This window comes from Tachypleus tridentatus, chromosome 4, assembly GCF_004210375.1.
Source record: "Tachypleus tridentatus isolate NWPU-2018 chromosome 4, ASM421037v1, whole genome shotgun sequence".
NCBI lineage: Eukaryota > Metazoa > Arthropoda > Merostomata > Xiphosura > Limulidae > Tachypleus > Tachypleus tridentatus.
In genome coordinates this window covers 47,929,790-47,950,788 of record NC_134828.1, presented here as the reverse complement: position 1 = coordinate 47,950,788, position 20,999 = coordinate 47,929,790, and the positions used below count along the sequence as shown (strand labels likewise).

General features: G+C 33.1%; 1 long non-coding RNA gene across 2 annotated transcripts; it reads right to left on the bottom strand.

Moving 5' to 3' along the window:
* Window positions 1-8,952: 8,952 nt before the first annotated feature.
* LOC143249072 (uncharacterized) lies at window positions 8,953-12,004 on the bottom strand. Of its 2 annotated transcripts, none has more exons than XR_013027502.1 (3): window positions 11,776-12,004; window positions 10,405-10,447; window positions 8,953-9,449 (listed from the first exon to the last, which is right to left on the bottom strand). It is a non-coding gene; the product is annotated as an uncharacterized LOC143249072 (long non-coding RNA). The 2 variants fall into 2 exon arrangements; XR_013027503.1 differs by having other exon boundaries at window positions 8,953-9,446.
* Window positions 12,005-20,999: the final 8,995 nt, after the last annotated feature.

Sequence of the window (20,999 nt, the reverse complement as noted above, 5' to 3'; positions counted from 1 at the left end):
TAATGTCCACACATGAATCGTTTGATTACAATCTTGGTAAATACATAGCATGGGCATTCTCCAAATATGTAACATCAGCCAGCTCATTCATCGAGGACTCTTAATTTCAAGTCTAACCTTAATCAACTTAATCATAAAGCCTTAACGGCCAGTTTCGATGTTATATCTCTCTTTACAGAAGTCCCAACCGCTAAAGCCTGCAAGATAGCCTTAGAACTCAAAATCCAAGACCATAACCCATCAATTGACATTCCCAGCAACCAATGAGCAATCCTCATAGAATTTATCACGATGAAGACAAACTTCTTGTTCAACAACCACAACTATATATAAACAAATGGTCTAAGCATGGGCAACCCAATATCACCTGTTCTAGCCAATATTTTTATGATACAAGCTGAAACACAAGCAATTAACACAGCATTACATTCCACTACTATATTGGTACAGATATGTAGACAATGCAATTGTGGGATTCAGATCTACAGAACACACACTTAATTTTTTCAATCACATTAACTCTATACATCCCAACATTAACTTCACATCTAAACAGGAAGAAAGCAATCAAATATTATTTCTTAACCTCAAAATTACAAGAACCGATACACAATTTAAAACAGAAATCCACCGAAAAATCACCCACATTGGACTATACATTCCTTGGGACTCAGCACATAAAACAAAACTACAACATACTAAGAAACCAAATAAACACAGCCATAAAACTATGCTCACCAGATAAAATTAATGACGAATTAGACAAAATAAAACAATACTTTATCAACATCAATAAGTTTCCTCTGCAAACTGTAGAAAACATTATATGCACACACCTAGACAAAAAGTAAAATCAACTAACAAAATTAAATGTACCCCATGAATTACAAAATCACGAAACCATATACTGCTGCATACCATATATTCCTGACATCAGCAGAAAAATAACCAACATTTGGCAAAAACTAGTAACAAAATATCACATTCCAGTTAATAGCAAACTTATTCAAAAACCAGGCACAAAACTAAGGTCTATACTATGTAAAAACTACACTGAAAAACACCACATCAACATTATTTATAAAATACAATGTGATAACTGCCACGACTTCTATATTGGAGAAACAGGTAGAAAAATGGAATCCAGATTCAAAGAACACAAAAGTCACATTCACACGTTTCTGAACACTGCAATCAAATAAACACAACATAACCATAAGAAACACCCAAATACTAAATAAAGAAACAAACATAAACAAATAAAAAATTAAAGAAGCCTTACTTATACAACAACTCAAGCTCAAAATAAACCAATACAGAGGAACACCTTTAAATCTATATTAATAAATATAATCAAACATCTAAGCATGCCCTCTACATTCCTACACTCAATTACACAACCCCCTTCAAACATGTGGTCAGCTATCAGTCAGTTACCTCTTTCTTTTTTTGTGAACCTGACGATGACCAAAGAAGGTCGAAACGCTGTTTGCTCCTCTCCATACAAGTTTCTCAACCCATACCAACTGCTTTTTCATATATACAAATCTATATATTCCCAACTCTCTCAGAGTTTTCCAGTGACAAGTGTTTGGTCATTCAGAGGCATCTTGTTGTGGTTCTGTGATGTGTGCTCCTTGTAGTGGTAAAGCCCACGATGCCTATGAGTGTGAACTAGACCCTCACTGCATTAACTGCATTTGTTCCCACTTCTCTTGCTGTCAATATTACAATAAGTGGGTGGAGGAGAAAGAGGTACAACAATTAAAAATGGTTAAGGATATTTATTATCTTGTGCTTCAGAGGTGGCAATGCTGGTTGACCAGCTTGTGCTCCCCTTGTCTGTGCCATTTGCTACACCCTCTAAGGCAGTAGCCATCTGTGTTTCCTTATGTCATACAATCACCGTTTCTTCTCCCTACCTGTCTCCTGGAGATACTTATGATCAGTCAGACTTGATGCTCTCATTGAACAGTTGTCGTCTCCCTTTTTAATCCTTTAAGAAGGTCAAAACATTGTTTGCTCCTCCACATAGAATTTTCTCAATCATACCAGCCATTTTTACATATATATTTTTTTCTCTACAAGTGGGTTTTCTCATCATCACAGAGACTTGTTTTATAGTTCAGATAACCTGCCTTCACAGAAGCAGGTGAATGTGGCAACATAAATGTCAGAATAAGAACACTGATAGCCATCATAATTCCTTCTTTATGAATAGAGATATGTTGGACTGCAGAAACTCCTTGACTGGAGAAACCAGTGAGGGTTTCTGACATGGGGATGTTCTTCAAACCCCTCTTAACAATACTTCTCACAAGGAATTCAAAGAGCATGGGTATATATCCCCAATACTTTTCAAATTCGAGAGGAGTTCACTGTATTTTGGGGTAGATGTTTCCACCAAGATGTCCCCAGAATATAACTTCTTGACTTGACTGACAACCCCTGACAGATGCCATACCTACATTCTATACATGGCCTTTAAATTTACAAGTGAAATGACTTATTTGCTGCTCTTTCATTAGAAAGAGCTCGTTTTACAGCATAATCCAACAAAAGTTATTTTGAAATTGTAATTCAGTTGTTAGTTATAATCAGGAAGAAGTATCTGCTGGTAGTATTGTTGGTTGCTTTATCCATGATAACACAGTTATTTCTCACCTAAATATATATATATATACTAGTTATGAACAATTAAACTGCATTTAGTTGTTACTTTGATGTCTAAGTTAATTACGTATTATTTATGCTTTAAAATGCACAAATGAAAGGTTTAAACATTTTTTTAATGTATCTTAAATTGCCTCAGTTCTTAACATTGTGATCTTTTGTGAGTATAAGATAATTGTGCTGAAAGCTTTGTATCTGTGCCAAAAATATTGTAATATACTGCAAAGGCATCAATGATGTGTTATAAATGGTAAAGGAAAGGAAATAAAATAGTAAAAATTAAACATAAGTGAAAACAAAAATATCACTAAAAGAAGATAGTTTAAAATATTCTAAAAAAATTAAAGGCATGTACATTTTTCTATTTTAAACATTTCATTGCACTATCTGCTGATGATAATTTCTATGATTGAATGACATGATAGGTTGGTTGGTTTGGTGTTTTATGGCATAAAGCAATTAGGCTATCTGAGTCAAACATCTGGTAAAAAGTTAAAATTAAAGTAAAATTATTATTATTCATAAAAAGAAATTAAGGTAAAACAAAACAAAGTTTAATTTTTGAATTAAAAACATAAATAGCATAAAATCCAATTTTTATATCTCATCTACAGCAGTAAGAGAAAACCTACAGTAATACAAGTGATAAATGACTTTCTGTAGCATGATTGTAATTATCATAACTCCCCAGGGTAACTAATGAGTAAGTTCAGAAATCAGCATTAGTCACCTGAAGTTGGCCTTTTCAGTCCTAGTTAAGTTATTTGACGTGATGGACATTTTCTAATTTCAAATAAAACAAGATGTACTTTAATTCTTAAAAGGAAATCACATTAAAAATAGGCCTAATTTATAAATTAAAAACTTAAATATCATTAAAAAGATTAATTGCCTTTAAAAAACTAAAAACGTTTCTATGGTGGACAGCGTCATCATTTCCAATGACATTGTCTAACGTTACTGATAAACCTTGGGATAAAACATGTTTAAAATAGTGCTGTCATTGAGAGATGTAATGGCAGCAAGACAGTAAAATGTGGCTTATTGTGACACAGACAACACATTAGTGCATCAACCCCAGATAAAGAAAACAATGAGTTAAAAAACTGTGACCAATACATAGTCTAGTTAGGACATCTTCCTCTTTCTGATCCTTATGGAAGCAAGATGGCAAAAGTCCAACAAAGGGTTCAATTTGGAAAAACTTGTTTTCATGTTGCTCACTTCAAGTCGACTGCCAACTGACATGGAGCTGAGCCTTCAATACAGGACCATAGTCCATGTGTGGAACAGGTACACCAGTGATAGTGCCAGTGGAGACAGGTTTAGCTGAGGTGTCAGCAAGTTGTTTCCTGTGAATACCAACGTGGCCTGGTATCCAGAAAAACTGGATAGAAGTAGATGTTAAAGAGAAATGAGCCAGCAAGAACAGGGTGAGGACAAATCTGAAGTGATTCCAGGACCAGTATAGAACTGATCAAGTCAGTATAAATAGTGCAATTTGAGTACTGCTTAGCTTCTATGTGATCCAGGGCAAGAGAAATGGTGTACAGTTCAGCATTAAATACAAAAATTGTAGAGGGGATTCTACACACAACCACCAAACCATACCAAACCATGGCAAAGCTCACAGAGTCATCTGATTTCAAACCATCTGAATAAATGGGAATGGAAGGATGGTTTGAAAGATGTTCAGCAAATAACAGACAGTATTTCCAATCAGGAGTATCTGCTTTTCTCAGATGACTTAAAGAAAGATCATATTTGGTGATTGTAATAAACATATGGTAGGATGGGCTGACCAGTGAATACAGCAATGTTATCCAAGAACAGACCCAATTCATCTAACTACTTCTGGAAATGAAGACCAAAACGAGCAATGGCAGATTGTCTGTTCTGAAAAACCACGGCCCACCAAGGAAAGAAAACAATCCCACGTGGGATGCTGTGGTAAGGATCAAAGTTTTGAAACATACAGTAAAGACAGTTGCAAATGGCAGAGGTGTAGAGGAGGTTCATGAGACTCTGTATATAACCTCTGAACCAGGGAAGTGCAGAAAGCCCTGGTGCAGAGCCAAAGTCCCTGATGATGAATGGGGTCCAGTATTCAGACCCAAAGATCCATATTCTAGTTTTAATCAAATAAGAGCACAATATATCTTTAACTCTTATCCTCTTGTACATTTGACTCATAGCTGCTTGATGTGTGGTATAAAGGTCAGCGTAAGGTCAAAGATAAGTCCCAAGAACTTTGTCTCAGGGACCACAGGTAGCACAACTTGACCGATACAGAGTTCAGTATCAGAGTGAATACCCCATTGGTGGCAAAAGTGCATGCAAATGGTTTTAAAAAGAGAGAAGTTAAAACCATTTGTTGTGGTCCACTTCAGTAAACAAATGAGGGCAGTCTATAGCTGCCGCTCAACATACTTCATGTTTGACGACTGACATTAGATGTAAAAGTCGTCGAAATAGAGCTCGTTTGCAACAGTAAGAGGGAGTTGTTCAGTGATGGCATTAATCTTTATACTGAAAACAGTGACACTCAAAACACAGCCCTGAAGGACACCAAGTTCCTGTAGAAAAGATCAGGATAGTGTCAAACCCACACAAACTCATAATCACCTGTCCATTAAAATATTTTTAATAAAAATGGGCAAATGACCACATAACCCACATGAATGGAGGTCTCATAAAATGCCATACTTCCATGTAGTATCATGAGCCTTCTCGATGTCAAAGAACACTGATACAAGATGTTGTACTTTGAGAAAGGCTTCTCTGATTGATGTATCAAGTCAAATCAGGTGGTCCATGGTGGAGCGTTGTTATTGGAATCCACACTGGGTGGGCGAGGGCAGGTTGTTTGATTCGAGAAACCAAACAAGACGAGCATTAACTATCCTCTCTAAGATCTTACAGAGCCAAGTCATCAAAGCAATTGGATGGTACTCTGAATGAATTTTGGGATTCTTTCTAGACTTGGAAAAAGGTGGGACAATAACCCAGCACCAAGCATCAGGAAAAAACATTCTCCTGTCAGATATGGTTAAAAACAATCAGTAGAATAGCAAAAGAAGCAGAAGATAGATGGCACAGCATCTTGTAGTGTACATTATCAGGTCCAACTGATGAAGGGCCAGTTTGAGTTCACCAGTGTAAAGAGACAATTACAGTCAGAGACAATCAGCTCAAAAGGACATAGGTGATTGCTCTGCTTGAGTCTCAATGGCTAAGAAGGTAGAGGATGAAGCAGAAGTGCTAGATACCTGGCAAAAGCTTTCACCTAGAATATCAGAAATGCTCTGGGTATTATCTACTTCCTAACCACCAGAGAGCAAGATCAAGAGGGGGACAGAATTATATTGCCCACTCACCTTTCAAATCTTGTTCCATATGACTTTAGAACTGGTAATAGAAAATATGTTGGTTGTGAACTTAAACCAAGATTTATTCTGGCTTTGACGTCTTACCCACTAAGCAAGCAAGTGCTCAGGCCTGCTGGAAAGCAATGTCATTCAAAAGTGTGGGATACCTACGAAAAGTATCCCAGGCCTGTTTTTTGAGCCTTCAATACCATGTGGCAGGAAGGATTCCACCATAGACGAGGATATTGTAGAAAACATGCCAAGGTTTCAGGAATACATTGAGCAACTGCTTGTATAATACAGTCAGTTACGGCTGCCATACAATCATCTATTGATGGCTTATAGATGATGGAAGGATCAAGTTCTGTGAGAGCAGTGAAAGAGGGACAGTTTGCTTGATCCTGCTTCCAGCGGGGCACACAGGTCGGGTGGCATCGATCAAGGCCAGTCTCTCTCAAAATTATAGGAAAATGACCATTACCTCATGAGTTATTGTCAACCCTCCATGAAAAGTGGGAGAATAGTGAAGGAGAGCAAATTGAGAGATCAATAGCAGTAAAGTACTTACTAGGTGTGTGAAAATAAGTAAAATAACCAGTATTGAAAAGAGAAAGGTTGTGATTGGAAAGCATAGATCTAGGAAGTGATCCCTCCCCATAAATATCAGCACTTCCCTAGAAGGGATTATGGCCATTAAGGTCCCCCAGGATTAAAAAGGGAGACAGCAACTGTTCAACGAGAGCATCAAGGTCTGATTGATCACAGGTCTTTCCAGATGACATGATAGAGAAAATGACAAATAAGATACACACACTTACCTTCAAAACTTTTCATTTAGGAGGTATCAGCTGTTAAGCAAATAAAATTCAAAAATTGGAAGATGAAAAGAAGTGTTTTTATTCTTAAAATGAAAATCACCTGGCACTCAAATTATTCAGAATTTGAGTGCAAATAACTACAAGAGATTAACATATTTTTACCAAAGACTTAAATTACAATAATGTCATTCTCTGTGTAAAAATCCTTATATAATCTTTATCCCTTTTTCAACGACAATATTTTTCTGTGCATGTTAAGCATTTTTAGCGAGTTGCATTCAAAACCTTAAACTATATTTTTGTCATGATATACCAACAAATATAACAAAAACATAGCTAATAATCCATATTTTAAGAGTATACAAGTTTCATGTTCTTACTTTTAAAAAGTAATATTTTTTTAAAAAATCTAAACTTTTTTCTACTGCAAGAATTGTGACATTTGCTCTCCTGGCATCTTCTCTTTAATTTATTTAGCACTCCCTACAAGAATTGCAAAATTTACCATAAATTATCCATTATAATACCATCAATGCTCAGGCAACAAATAATTTTTATAACTTTCAATCTTATTTGGTTATAGACCCATGAAATAGTCAGACCTCTCTTGCAATGACCACCTATCACAGTACTCTCTGTTGTTCAAAACTATATTTACAGCTAACAGGAAGCCAAGGTTTTCATCTGCCAAGTAACATGTTATATTATGTTGTTTTCTACAAAAAGAATTATCAGTTTTACTCTCACTTCAAGCATAATTCCCATGAAAAACTCATTAATGAATTTAGATCAATTTTAAACAGCTATTGTTACACAGTTAGAAAGCTAGGAAAACTTGAGAGTTATAATGCATTGTTTACTTTTTGCATGTTATTTTCCTGTGTTCTTTGGTGCATTATTTAATTAAATAAAAAAAATTATTTGGTGCAGTATTATCATGAGTATAAAAGTTACATGAGGGCCATCTATGTTAGCAATCCCTAATTTAGCAGTGTAACACAAGAGTATCACCACCCACCACCAACTCTTGGATTACTTTTTTACCAATGAACTGTGGGATTGACCATCACATTATAGCACCCCCACAGCTAAAAGGGTAAGCATGTTTGGTGTGACAGGGATTTAAACCTGCAACCCTCAGATCACAAGTTGAGCACCTTAACTATCTGGCCATGCAGGGTTAATGAAAGGTTTCATCTACAGTAAATGACAAAAAAGGAAAAAAAAAAATCCAAGAAAGTACTTCTTTCTTGTTTTTCATGTGCATTCATTTAATTATCATTATGACAGTAATTAGAATGTAAAAATAATTCTGTTATGTAACATTGTATTAGGTGATTTAATAATAAAAACATTTTCATAAGATATGCTCATGAGTTATGTAATTCAATAGTGTAATGTGAGTTGCACATTTGCTAAATTTATTTACAACTTATAATAATGGAAACAGCAGTGAGTCAGGTTTCAAAGGGTAATAAAATAAAATTTAAGTACAGATAGATACATACTGATGGGTTTGCTATCATTAGGTTTCAGGACAAAGGATATTGTTCTCCCTCAGAGCTTTCCATAATCCATCTAATGTACAAGTAATACAGTCCTTCAGTATCTGTTTCAACAGCATGATGTTACAGAAATCTACAGGTGCTTAATCCAAAAACTTGACCATTATTTTCATGTAGAACAGCATTGATACTCCTTTTATTCTCTCCCTTTTAAGATATGTAATGTTTAAACTGATATGTTGTAGAAGCAACCTGTGTCACTTTTCCAGATGAAGATCCTTCTTATGGTATGAACTGTTGCCTATGACATATAAATGGATTTTTGCTTATGGCCTTTGTCACCAAAGAATCTCAGCACAATGATACATTTTGTTTATCATGACTGGGGTACATATTCTTTCATATCTATTTCTGGATGTGCCTAGTTCCCTAAATTACAATAACTGGATTTGTAATAATTTATAAATAGGTTTAAAAAAATTCTGTTATCCGCTCAGAGTTGAACAACATTGATAACATGGAAGGAACCTATGGCTAACTACATATGGGTGCCAAAATGAAAAAAACAGTAATAAGACTAGAGAGGAAAAGTTGTTCAAATTTTTTATTTTCCAACTAAGAAATTAAAATACAGATAATATAAAAATTTGAATTATAAACTACATTTTGATGAAAAAATTTATTGACATACATTAATAATATATAACTCTAAAAAGGATCATGATATGTGCACTTTGATCCTAAATGTAGAGGGTTAAATCTCAAAATATTTTGTTTTGTCTCTTTTTATTTAAAAAACCTTTAACCTAGTCATTTTAAGCCTCTTAAATTCCCATTTGCCAATTAACTGCATTAAAAAATATGACTAGCAAATTATGTATTTACTTTCATCTTATTATTTGTTTTTAAGCTTTAGAAAAAAATATTATTTTTCTTTTTAAAAACTGAACACTTCAATACATATTAAATAGGATTTTACCCTCCCATAGCAAACTGCCATGCCATTTTGTGGCTATTCAAATTCTCTAGAAGAGCAGGCATGATTGGAGATTTTGTAAATGAACCCATCCAGCTCCATAAACCTGCTGAAAAATAGTATAATGCAAACAAGACAATTTTTAATTACACTTACTATCCACAAAGAAACAAGTATTGTTTCATTTATGAAACTAGTAATCTTTCAAAATTAATGTAATGAACTATATTTTAGTGAAAATCATTCAAATTTAATATGAAATTCAGAAAAAAGTGCATTATGAAGAAGAAAAATCTTACATGAATAAATATAAATATTGTTTCTAAAATACCACAATTAAAAAAAAAAATAACAGAAACTTGTGACATAAAACTGCTGTCATTTACAGTTACAACATAAAAGTGATGCACAGCATAAGAACATACAGATTCTGTGATCACATCTGGTCTGACTTCATCATCATTTCATTTTGTAAACATAAGTTATGAGGAACTGATAACAGTTTTTCAAAAGAAAGTTATAAAATTAATTTTTTTTGTAGAAAACAATTTGATAAATATATTTAATGTAAAAATATATTACTAAAGTGTACAGATTAATGACAACAGAAAATCTAGCTTAAAATTAGGTAAATGTCTAATAAATTTGGAAGTAAACAAAAAATCAACACAAAATTTATAGAAAAACTTGTAAAAATATATAAGTGAATGTATGTATAGACAAACAAAAGAAACCATTCAACATATTTTTTTCTTTTTATAACAAATGAAAATGATATTAAACTGGAATATTCCCCTTGACTAACACATGGACTTCAAGTTTATGGTTTTCAACCTTTTCTTGGTTCATGAATTATTTGTAAAAACTGAGAGTCATTCTTGATCCATTTAAAGCTTCAGTGCAAAAAACAATCTGGCTCACAAAATAAATAAACTACTATCCTTTTTACACATTCTTATGACAATTTTGGATCTCAACAGATGGGTTTTAAAATGTTGCTTTTTAACATATTTATATACAGCAAAGATCTGCAATTTAGTGCTGATTATATAAACGAGTTTTACCTCTAATCTGCTTGTCTTCATTCTTATCGTGTCCAGCTTTACCCTATAAATTAAAGATATAAAGTTACTTAAAACAACAGGAATTACATGTATAATTATTATCAATGTACATCTCCAATACAAGCATGTTATCTGGTACTACTCTGTACATTACCTTCTCAGTACCATAACAAACAACCAATTTTAACATTTATTAATTTCTTTCTAATAATAACTTCAAAAACATTATTCACTACAGTGAAGTTAAAGATTATACTTTTATGAAATAAATTTTGTTATTAAACCTCAACTTGTCTCTTTTATACAATTCACCTTTAGTGGAATTCAATGTATCACATTGTATAATTTCTATGTTTTTATGTTGTAATACTTTATGTAAGGAAATCCCCATAGTTTAAGTGAAACCACTTTTTCTACTTACAACAAATAGTAATAACAACTGCAATGTTAATGTTATTAGGGACTTTGTAACCAACAAAGTCAGAGACTCAAAAGTAACTTGTTTAATAAATCATTTAGGAAATTTAAAGGACCCAAAGGGTCAAATTCATCCCCATCAGTAAGTACCACTTTGCTATTCATCATGAGACTGAAGTATATGTATGATTAAAGTGTATTAGTAGAATTTAAAAAGAAATTATATTAATTAATCATAATGGATGATTTTGTATGGATTCAAATGTATGGATTGTTGTTCCTTTGTTTTATGTGTTACTTATTCCACAGGGAATTAATTCACATTCAAATAAAATACTTAACTGTTAATCCATTTAAAATTAATACAGCCTATAGATGACAAATTAGAAATCATGTAAGATACAGTGTTATGAGTTGCAAAATGAAAGCTTGTAATTTTTCAATAATGTATATGTACTGCACCAACAAATACAGCTTCTTAAGAGTTACAATGTCTCCCTACAAGTTACAGATTTTGTTTCTTGATGGTGATGATTCTTGGTCCATAATACTAATATTGCTTTAGGTGGCTTTGATACGTATGTTAAATGTCTCACCGATTAGAAAAAAACAAAAACATTCCAATAACAAATCTATCGTTTATTTCACATATGTAAGTAATAAATTAAAAATTAGTCTTGATGTTCTATTTTTAAATTAACAGCTTAATGGTTAGCATGCTAGAACTTACTTTTTTGAGCACCTGACGACAAAGTTCCTTGGCGGAACACAACAGTCATCATATTATAAAATCAAAATATTTAATAATCTACTTAGTTGCATGTGTAATGTTTGTCTCAAACTCTAAATTTTGTTTTTATTTAAATTTCAGCAGCAGCAAATTTTAAAATATTACCACATAGTACTATTAATATTACTTACTCACAAAATAACTCCAATAATTAAATATCTTACCAATACTTCTGGATCCTGTTACCATTCTGCAAAAATAAGAAGTTCGTATAAAATATCCGATTGCGCATTTTTTAACACTGTTAATAAATTCGATAAATCCATGTTGGCAAATTCGCACGAAAACAAAAGTGTTACGCCACCTTTTGACGAAAGATTGATTATAATCGAGGATGAATTTTTCCAATGCATAATTTTATTAGTTCGTATTTTTGTATGACAGAAGAATTTGTCACAGCGAAAATACGTAAATTGTTCCAAGTATTAACTTTCCTTAATTCTGACCAATAACATCCAAAATAAAACTCGTTTTCCAAATTAATTGAGGAAAATCAAATTAATAACAAGTTTTTTTATTGTTTTCGTGTTTTGATTTAATTTTTATAAATTTGTAATCAAATAAATTTAGTTAAACATTGCAAGTTTGGAGAAATAACTGCATACATGCAATGTTTTCCAAGAAAAACAAACTAAAACAGGCATGATAATAGTATTATTACGTATACCAAAATAGGCGTGGTAAAGAGTATTGCTACCAGTATTAAAATAAGCATTATAATAATACTGCTGCAGGTAATAAAATAACAGAGTACTTTGCTAATAGCTTTTATGGTGTTGTTTAAAACCAAATTTTAAAAAGTAATATGCAAACTATTATATTTGAATATCCTACAACAGTGGTTCCCAACCAGGGGTGCGAGATAACAATTCAGTTTTTTTTTGTTTTTTTTTGTTTATATTCAGGGTACTGTCCTAGATATTCAAAAATTGTGCCACGCTTTGAAAAACTCACATGAAATAAACAGGAACAAAAAAGTCATTAAATTTAAATTGGCTTATGAACATTTCAAATTCAAAGAAATTTCATTTCATGCATGGATGAAAAATTATTTTTTTCGTAGGCCATATGGGGTTTATGCAACTTTTAGTTTGTTTACAATATTTTTTCTTTTCCACATGTTTCGTTTTTGTTTATATATCATTAAAAACTAATTATAAAAATTTGTTTTGGCCACCTTCACCTTTATTCTTAAATAAATAATTACTGTGAGGGGTGCGAGAACATATTAAATTTTTTAGGGGTGCGGGGCATAAAAAAGGTTGGGAACCACTGTCCTACAATGATGAAGTTTTAATTTTAATTGTCAATAAAAAAAACATTTGTAAGTTTTCTTATGTCAAATGTATCAAGTTTACCTTTACTTACTCACTGACATTTTATAAAAACAAGGTCTTTTACAGAAAATCAACTGACAGATTATAATATATTCAAAACAACAACTTCCACTCCGTCCACATTAAATTCCTCCATATAATTACATTTTAAATAAAATATACAGAGGCTTTCAAACAAACATGATACCGAAAGGTTGTAAAAACTCTGGAATTAATAGAAAGATTCAAACGGCTAAGCTAACATCACTGAAAGAGAGAGAAAATTACATTAAATACTCCAGTAATAAATTATCAAACAAAACTAATATTTTTGTAATCTGTTATTTTAGGCTCAAGAATGTTTTATGAACTCTGATAAACATTTAAATTTACTCAAATTCATGAAGGTTTCTTTTTCCTCTCAGACAAACGCAACTTTCAAATATAGCCTGATTCAAAGAAAAACATGATATTTTCTAACACAGAATGGTTGCCATCCTGAAGGTTCACGAAAACAATTGATATTTCCTCTGATGAGCCAATCAAAACCACTGTAGTATTAAGGTTCGCTCTGTTCAACAGATAAGTCTCAAGATCCGCAATAAACCGCAAGTTTTTCAAATATTAAATTATTATTTGTTTTTGAAATTCGCACAAAGCTACTCGAGGGCTATCTGTGCTAGTCGTTCCTAATTTAGCAGTGTAAGATTAGAGGGAAGACAGCTAGTCATCACCACCCACCGCCAACTCTTGGGCTACTCTTTTACCAACAAATAGTGGGACTGACCACGGCTGAAAGGGCGAGCATGTTTGGCGCGACGGAGATGCGAACCCACGACCCGCGACATATTACAAGTCGTACGCCTTAACACGCTTGGTCATGCCGGGCCGATATTAAATTAAACACAAACAGCAAAATAAATAACTGAAATGTCTATATACAATAAAGAATAATAAATATGTTTAGTGAAACTATATTAAACAAATCACCCCTCGTGGCATAGAGGTATCTCTATGATTTTACAACGTTAGAAACCGGTTTTCGATATCTTTGGTGAGTAGGACATAGCTCATTGAGTGGTTTTGTACTTAGCTTAAAACAAACAAATTAGACAAAGTTTCAGTTATAGCTTTCCATTAGTTTGATTACTGGAACAGGTATCGATTAAAAACGTCTTCAATCTGTCAAGAATGCAGAACTGTGTTCATACCCCATTGTTAAAAGATCCTAATCTCCTAGTGTGATTGAAAGGCTAAATTAATTACATAATATAATCGTAGATTTCAGTATAATTCTCTTGACCACTCGCAAAACACCTTAACATGTAAATGTGTAGAGCAAAGGGAAACATTATAAAAATTTCATAACTAGGAGAATTCATAATGATTTTTCTTCTGATATGTTGGTATGTAACAAGCCAGTGGTTTATTTGCTGAACAAGAAATAAATTTTTCAATGATAAGGTAAGTGTTTTATAAAATGATCTAGATTGGTCTAACACCTAAAATTGTCCCTATAAAACATATTTTATCTACTGTGGATAATATATCCTGCAGAAATCATACCCACAACCAATCTCATTAAACGTGATTTCACAGCAGTTAGTAAGCTCTTGAACAGTAAATCCATAATAAGTATACCATTATTATAAACAATAAAAGCTGCACCAAGAAAATTGAGCCGATAATTCCACTACAAAAATAATTAGAAATAATCCGCAACTAGTATAGAGGAAACACGTTCCTCCTTCATTATTTAAATAATTAAATGACAAATAACTGATTCCTTAACCACATTATGATTGACCCATGAATAGTATAGAGGAAACAATTGTCTCCTTAATTAATTAAATCATTACATAACCAATAACTGATTTCTTAATCACAGTTTTGTTCATATATTTGGCTTTTTAGAACAGATTATTTCAAAACAAGTAGATTCTGTACTGTCCCTTTGCTGTTTAAATTATGGCCAACAAATAATAGACGTCTACCGTAAATAATCCGGCCTTTATAAAAACCTGGCACTAATAATAATATTTATAATAGTGGAAGTAGGAAAGCAACAAGAAAAATATTACATATTTTTTTTATTTCTTATTGTATTTGTATTGTACTTTGCCTTTATATTGAAGCTGATATGGCTTCTGCTACCATCCCTAATTTTGAATTGTTGACTAGAAGGAAGGAAGCGAAGCCAAGATGGTCCGTCATACTTAAAATACACCCACAGCTTATAAATATAAAAAAATATATGTTTAGTTTCCTCATGAAAAGCTAAAATTTGATAATGATTTACTAATAACACGTTTTAAGACCTTCCTAGACTCGAATAATATAATTAAATTTTAGAAAACTGGATAAGAAATTAACGAACGAGCTCGTAATTTTCTTTAACCATCATCAGTGACCTCCTTAAACAATATGCACGATGCTATGATAGTTACATAAAAACAACACATAAGATCCATATAAAAACATTCAAAGTTAAATAAACTGAATTCGAAATCAAAGCACATTCAGAGTTCAAGATACAGGTTGAAATCAAATAGAAATGTAAATTGAGTGAAATATAAATGAACAAAGTTCTAGGTTACAATTCTGAACTCAGAAACAATATGTAACGCAGCTAAATCGGAATTTTTTTTGTTAGAAAAAGGAATAAACCCTTTAATGCAGGCTTAAATACAATTATTTGAAAAATTGGCGTGAATCAAAATTTAGGCCCGGCATGGCCAAGCACGTTAAGTCGTGCGACTCGTAATCTGAGGGTCGGCGGGTTCGCATCCGCGTCGCGCCAAACATGCTCGCCTCCCAGCCGTGGGGGTGTTATAATGTTACGGTCAATCCTACTATTCGTTGGTAAAAGAGTAGCCCAAGAGTTGGCGGTGGGTGGTGATGACTAGCTGCCTTCCCTCTAGTCTTACACTGCTAAATTAGGGACGGCTAGCACAGATAGCCCTCGAGTAGCTTTGTGCGAAATTCCAAAAACAAACAAAAAAACAAACTAATCAAAATTTTACGCCACACACACAGAAAAATACTTAAATGTTACGAAAACTATTCATATGTAGATCAACTTTGTCTGGATATGGCTAATTATAGTAAAACAAATGATATATATACAGTATTTAGGTCGAGACTTACTGTACTGTATATTAAACTGATCTGATGAGCTCAATCTGATACTGAGCGAAAGGCCTCGTCGGCAATGCACAAGAGAGATTTGTTAAAAAGTATCTCTCTTGCTGTGGTGTGGCGTACATAAACTAACAGTATAGGTATACTGACAGTTTTTGTTTGCTTGTTTGTAGGTAAGCACAAAATTATTCCAGAGAAAGTATGCTATAGGTGACAGATAATAGTACGTAAAGAATACAGAACAATCTATTTTTGTTAAGCTACACTTATTTTAATACACAGGCATTAAATGAAGTTGTCTATTTTTGTGTTTGAATATCGAATTTAATGATAAATTTGTAATTTCTTAACTTTTTTACCTTCAGGGACTGGCTTGCTGCCTTATATACTGGTGCAGACCATTAAAATGCAAGTACAATAAAAAATACATTTTACATATGAGTATTTTATCTTTTTTTGTTTTTGTAAAATCCCGTGGGCCTGAAGTGGTTTGAGAATGGTGGTTAAGAAACACTGCACACTGCTTATCCAGTTGCTTGTGGTCTTGTATTCATCAGGTTCCACACAAATTAAGCATTTGTAAGCTTTTATGAAACAGTTAAAATATAAACAATGTCACATTTGTTGAAGATTAGTTTTGATAATTAAAACGAAAATGTCCTACAAGTTTTGTATATGTGTATGTATATGATAACCATAAATTCTTAATCCATAAACAAAACATATTAACATTTAAAAACATATATGCTGCATATTAAAACGATCCTAGATTTAAAATTAAGCAAAATATGCTGCATATTTTAAAAAAGATCTGAGGGTACAAATTACAACGTGGGATTATAAAATGTATCCTAGGTTTTAGAGGTGACTGAAAAGTAGAACCCACATTGTGGTGAGAATACACCATCTATCAGTCTTAACCTCCAATTCGCTAGTCTCATATAAGAAAATTAGAAATTAGGAGAACGAGATGTGGATGCTCAAACCCACAACGTCCCACACCTATATCACCCTTCACTACCTGCAGACAGTTATTGGAATGTGACTGCTCTCCCAAGTTAAAATAAGGATAACATAAACATAAAAAGACGAGAAATATATAAATAAAATAAAAATATGGAAAATTTGGGAGTAAGTAAAATAAAACTTATCTCTTGAAGTTAGTATTTCTGCCCCCAATATTGTAGAGGCACTTATCAACACGACATTGAACCATATTAGTGAAGTGACTGTCGTACTACTCGTAATATTAGGGTCGCAGGTTCGAATCCCCGTCACACCAAACATGCTTGCCCTTTCAGCCGTGTGAGCGTTATAATGTTACGATCAATCCCACTATTTGTTGGTAAAAGAATAGCCCAAGAGTTGGCGATGGGTGATGATGACTAGTTGCCTTCCCTCTAGTCTTACACTGCAAAATTAGAGACGGCTAGCGGACTTAGCCTTCGTGTAGCTTTGCACCATCTTCAAAACAAACCAACCTGTCGTGCTCATGGGGCTCAAGGTGTACATCCTCATAAAGTAGCGCCAAGTTCTTAAATGACCTTATTTTTAACTAACTTAATTATTAGTAATTTTAGTAAAAAATTTTCTGATTTTTACTTTCTTTGTATTTATTTAATATATTTTTGTATTTATTAAAGAATAATTTAATTAGCAAATGTTAGTTATTGACATTTAATACACAGAATAATTATGAGACAGTTAGTTTCAGTGAAGTATAATGTTGTAGTTATATCAATTGGTTAGTGGGAAAAATAACTGGTAACTATTAGCTAGTGCCTTCAAAGTGTCATGTGACGGGATCGTGGCCTGGCCTGCGGGCAGACTAAGTGGGTTGAATCGGTTTCGCCGTTGGAGCTTCGACCAATACAATCCGCTGTCACATGCAAAATTTATTTTTTAAGTGAGAATGTCGTGGCGAGTGGAGCTCATAGGCACTAACTCAAGGCTTTACAGTTCAAGCAAAAGAAGCTCGAACCCGAGACGTCCAATAAAACACATTATTTATACTTTCAAACATTTCTACACACTATTCAATTCTATACTAACGAGAAGAGTGAATATTGTTTAAAAATTTGTAAAGCGTTTCTATATAAACCATTATTTGTAATAACAATTATAAATTGTGTTGTTGTTAGTGCATTAAAATATATTTGTTTAAAGAAATAAAATTTTCTGCATCAATCTTGTTAGCAAATATAAATTTGATACATATAGACACTGAATTAACTTGTAAACTCAAATTCAAACTCCTGGCTATTGGAAATCGTAATACATAACATAATAAATCGGAGACTCGTATTATAACACATAGAACTTGCTATTCAGTTTTTCAATTATTTCCGATGTTATTGTATGTCTAATCTCTACCCAATGGTCCTAAATCTAGTAAATCTTCGTCTTCTGTGATAAAATCACTGTGATCTGATCCTACAACTATGACAGCTACATCTCCTATGTTCATTTGTGTCTCAGTAACTGTACCTGTTAGTATTCTTGCACATACTTGTCCCAGTCAGGTGGTCTCTCCTGGCACATCTTCTTCAACATGTCCTTTGAGACTGCTGACACTCTCACAAAGTCCATTTCATCTGGGGTTGTATGGTATGATAATAACTGCCTATAGCTGACGAACAAAGAAAATTAAAACACTGGAGGAAGCAGCTGCTATTTTCATAAAAAAAGAACTTCTCCCATCTCTGAACCTGTTCAGTCCACTAAAGTTGAGAATTTCTCGAAAAATCCTCTTATTAAAACCATAAGTTCCTGTCTATAATTTCTGTAAAAATAAGCAGGTTATGCTATGTCCAATTGTTGGTGTTTCAAAAAAGAAAAAAAAGAGGCAACACCCAGTGCTTTCGTATAAACGTAGTTTCACGACATCACCTGATACTGTTAATTCGGCCACTGATATAAAGGTTGATGTGGACAGTGAGGAATTTATACTTTTTTGTGTCAATTCCGTACTCATTCCTATTATATATATATGTGATACTCAGTCATTGTTGTTACAAGGTATTTTTTCTTCAGGTTCGAGTTCTGCCACTGATGAGTCTGTTATTGCTCAAGGAATTGAAGGGGGTTTGTTAATGCTCCTGTTCATGATTTAGAACGTTTTTCCTCCGTGGACTCATCAGATAACCCAATGAGGCTCTGCTATAGAAATAGACATAATAATATAAATAGTTTTTTTTCTAATATTTTAAGGTGTAGCTTACTCTTGTGAGTTTCTTTCCTTTTTCAAATGTTTTCTTTTTTATCCTGTCTTTGCTATTGACTCATACGGAGTACCGCGTGATTTACATTCAGTTTTCTTTTGTTTCGTGTTACGCGTTTGATATATAATATCACGTCATTCATAAGTGTTAACATTTCTTTTCAAAGTTTCTACTTTTTTTTTTCAAAGTTTTTATACTTTTACGATCTTTTTATCCGTCACTCAATGTTTCACCGTGTTATTTGTGTTTCTCTTCTATAGTATTTTTTCACGAATAATCTTCATGACTGCGGGTAATTCGTGTAATTCTCGATTGCTCTCTTTGTTACTCATTTATGTAACATTGATTTTTGTAGTTTTTACATTTACACGCATACTCTTGTGTCGCGCCAAACATGCTCACCCTCCCAGCCGTGGGGGCGTTATAATGTGCGGTCAATCCCACTATTCGTTGGTAAAAGAGTAGCCCAAGAGTTAGCGGTGGGTGGTGATGACTAGCTGCCTTCCCTCTAGTGTTACACTGCTAAATTAGGGACGGCTAGCACAGATAGCCCTGGAGTAGCTTTGTGCGAAATTCGAAATAAAAAAAAACAATATCTCACCTCTCTGTTCCTCATTGTTTTACAATAATTTCCTGTATTATCAATTTAAGCGTTTCGCAATATTCCTAATACCTTTATATTTTAATAGTTGTTTCTTATTGCTAATTTCACTTTTCTTTGTGTTAGTATCGTGTTACGCACTTCTTACATGATTCATCTTTTTGGTGTCAGTTCTCGTATTTTCAGCACATATATTTACTTTTATAGTTTAATCTGTGTTTTCTTGAAAAACGTATTTTCTTAGTAACTTAGTTTTTTTCTAAAACGTTCGTGTCTTAACCTTTTCTCTGCAGTTTCTTTCGTTTCACATCAGTTGTTGGTTTTCCCTGTTTTCAGTTTCATTTTGTATTGTTTTACGTGTTTTATACGCGATACGACGTCAATCACATGTAATAACGTTTCTTTGTAAAGTTTCTCGTTTTCTTTCGTTATTCATTATTGTCTCAGAGTATTATTTGTGTTTCTGTTCTCCTAATATTGTTTCACGAGTTATCTTTATGACTGTGGGTAATTTTTGAAATTCTCAATTGCTTTCTTCGTTACTCATTTACGTAACACTGATTTTTTCAGTTTTTATATCTACATGCATAATCTTGTTTCCTATACTTTTCTGTTTTATCTCATCTCTCTTTTCGTCATTGTTTTAGTATAATTTCCTCCACTATCGATTTAAGCGTTTTCTACGTGTTTCACGCTATTCAATTCTTCATTGATATTTCATTTTTCGTTGTGTTAGTATGATGTTTCGTGTTTATAACATGAATCGCGTTTTTTGTTTCAGTTCTAGAATTTTCAGTCCATACATTTTTTTATAGTTTGATTTGTGTTTTCTTCGTAACTTAGGTTTTTCTAAAATGTTTATATTTTAACTTTTTCTTTAAAGTTTCTTTCGTTTTCCATTGGTTTGGGCTTTTACTATTGACTCTCGCTGTTTACCGCGGTATTTACTTTGGATTTTTATTTTGGTGCGTTTTACGCATTTTATATATGATACGACGTCACTCGCACATATCAACGTCTCTGAGAAATAATGAAGTGGGAAGAAAACGAGAAACTTAACAAAGAAACTTTAACACCTATCATACTAACAAAGAAAGTGTATGTACTGA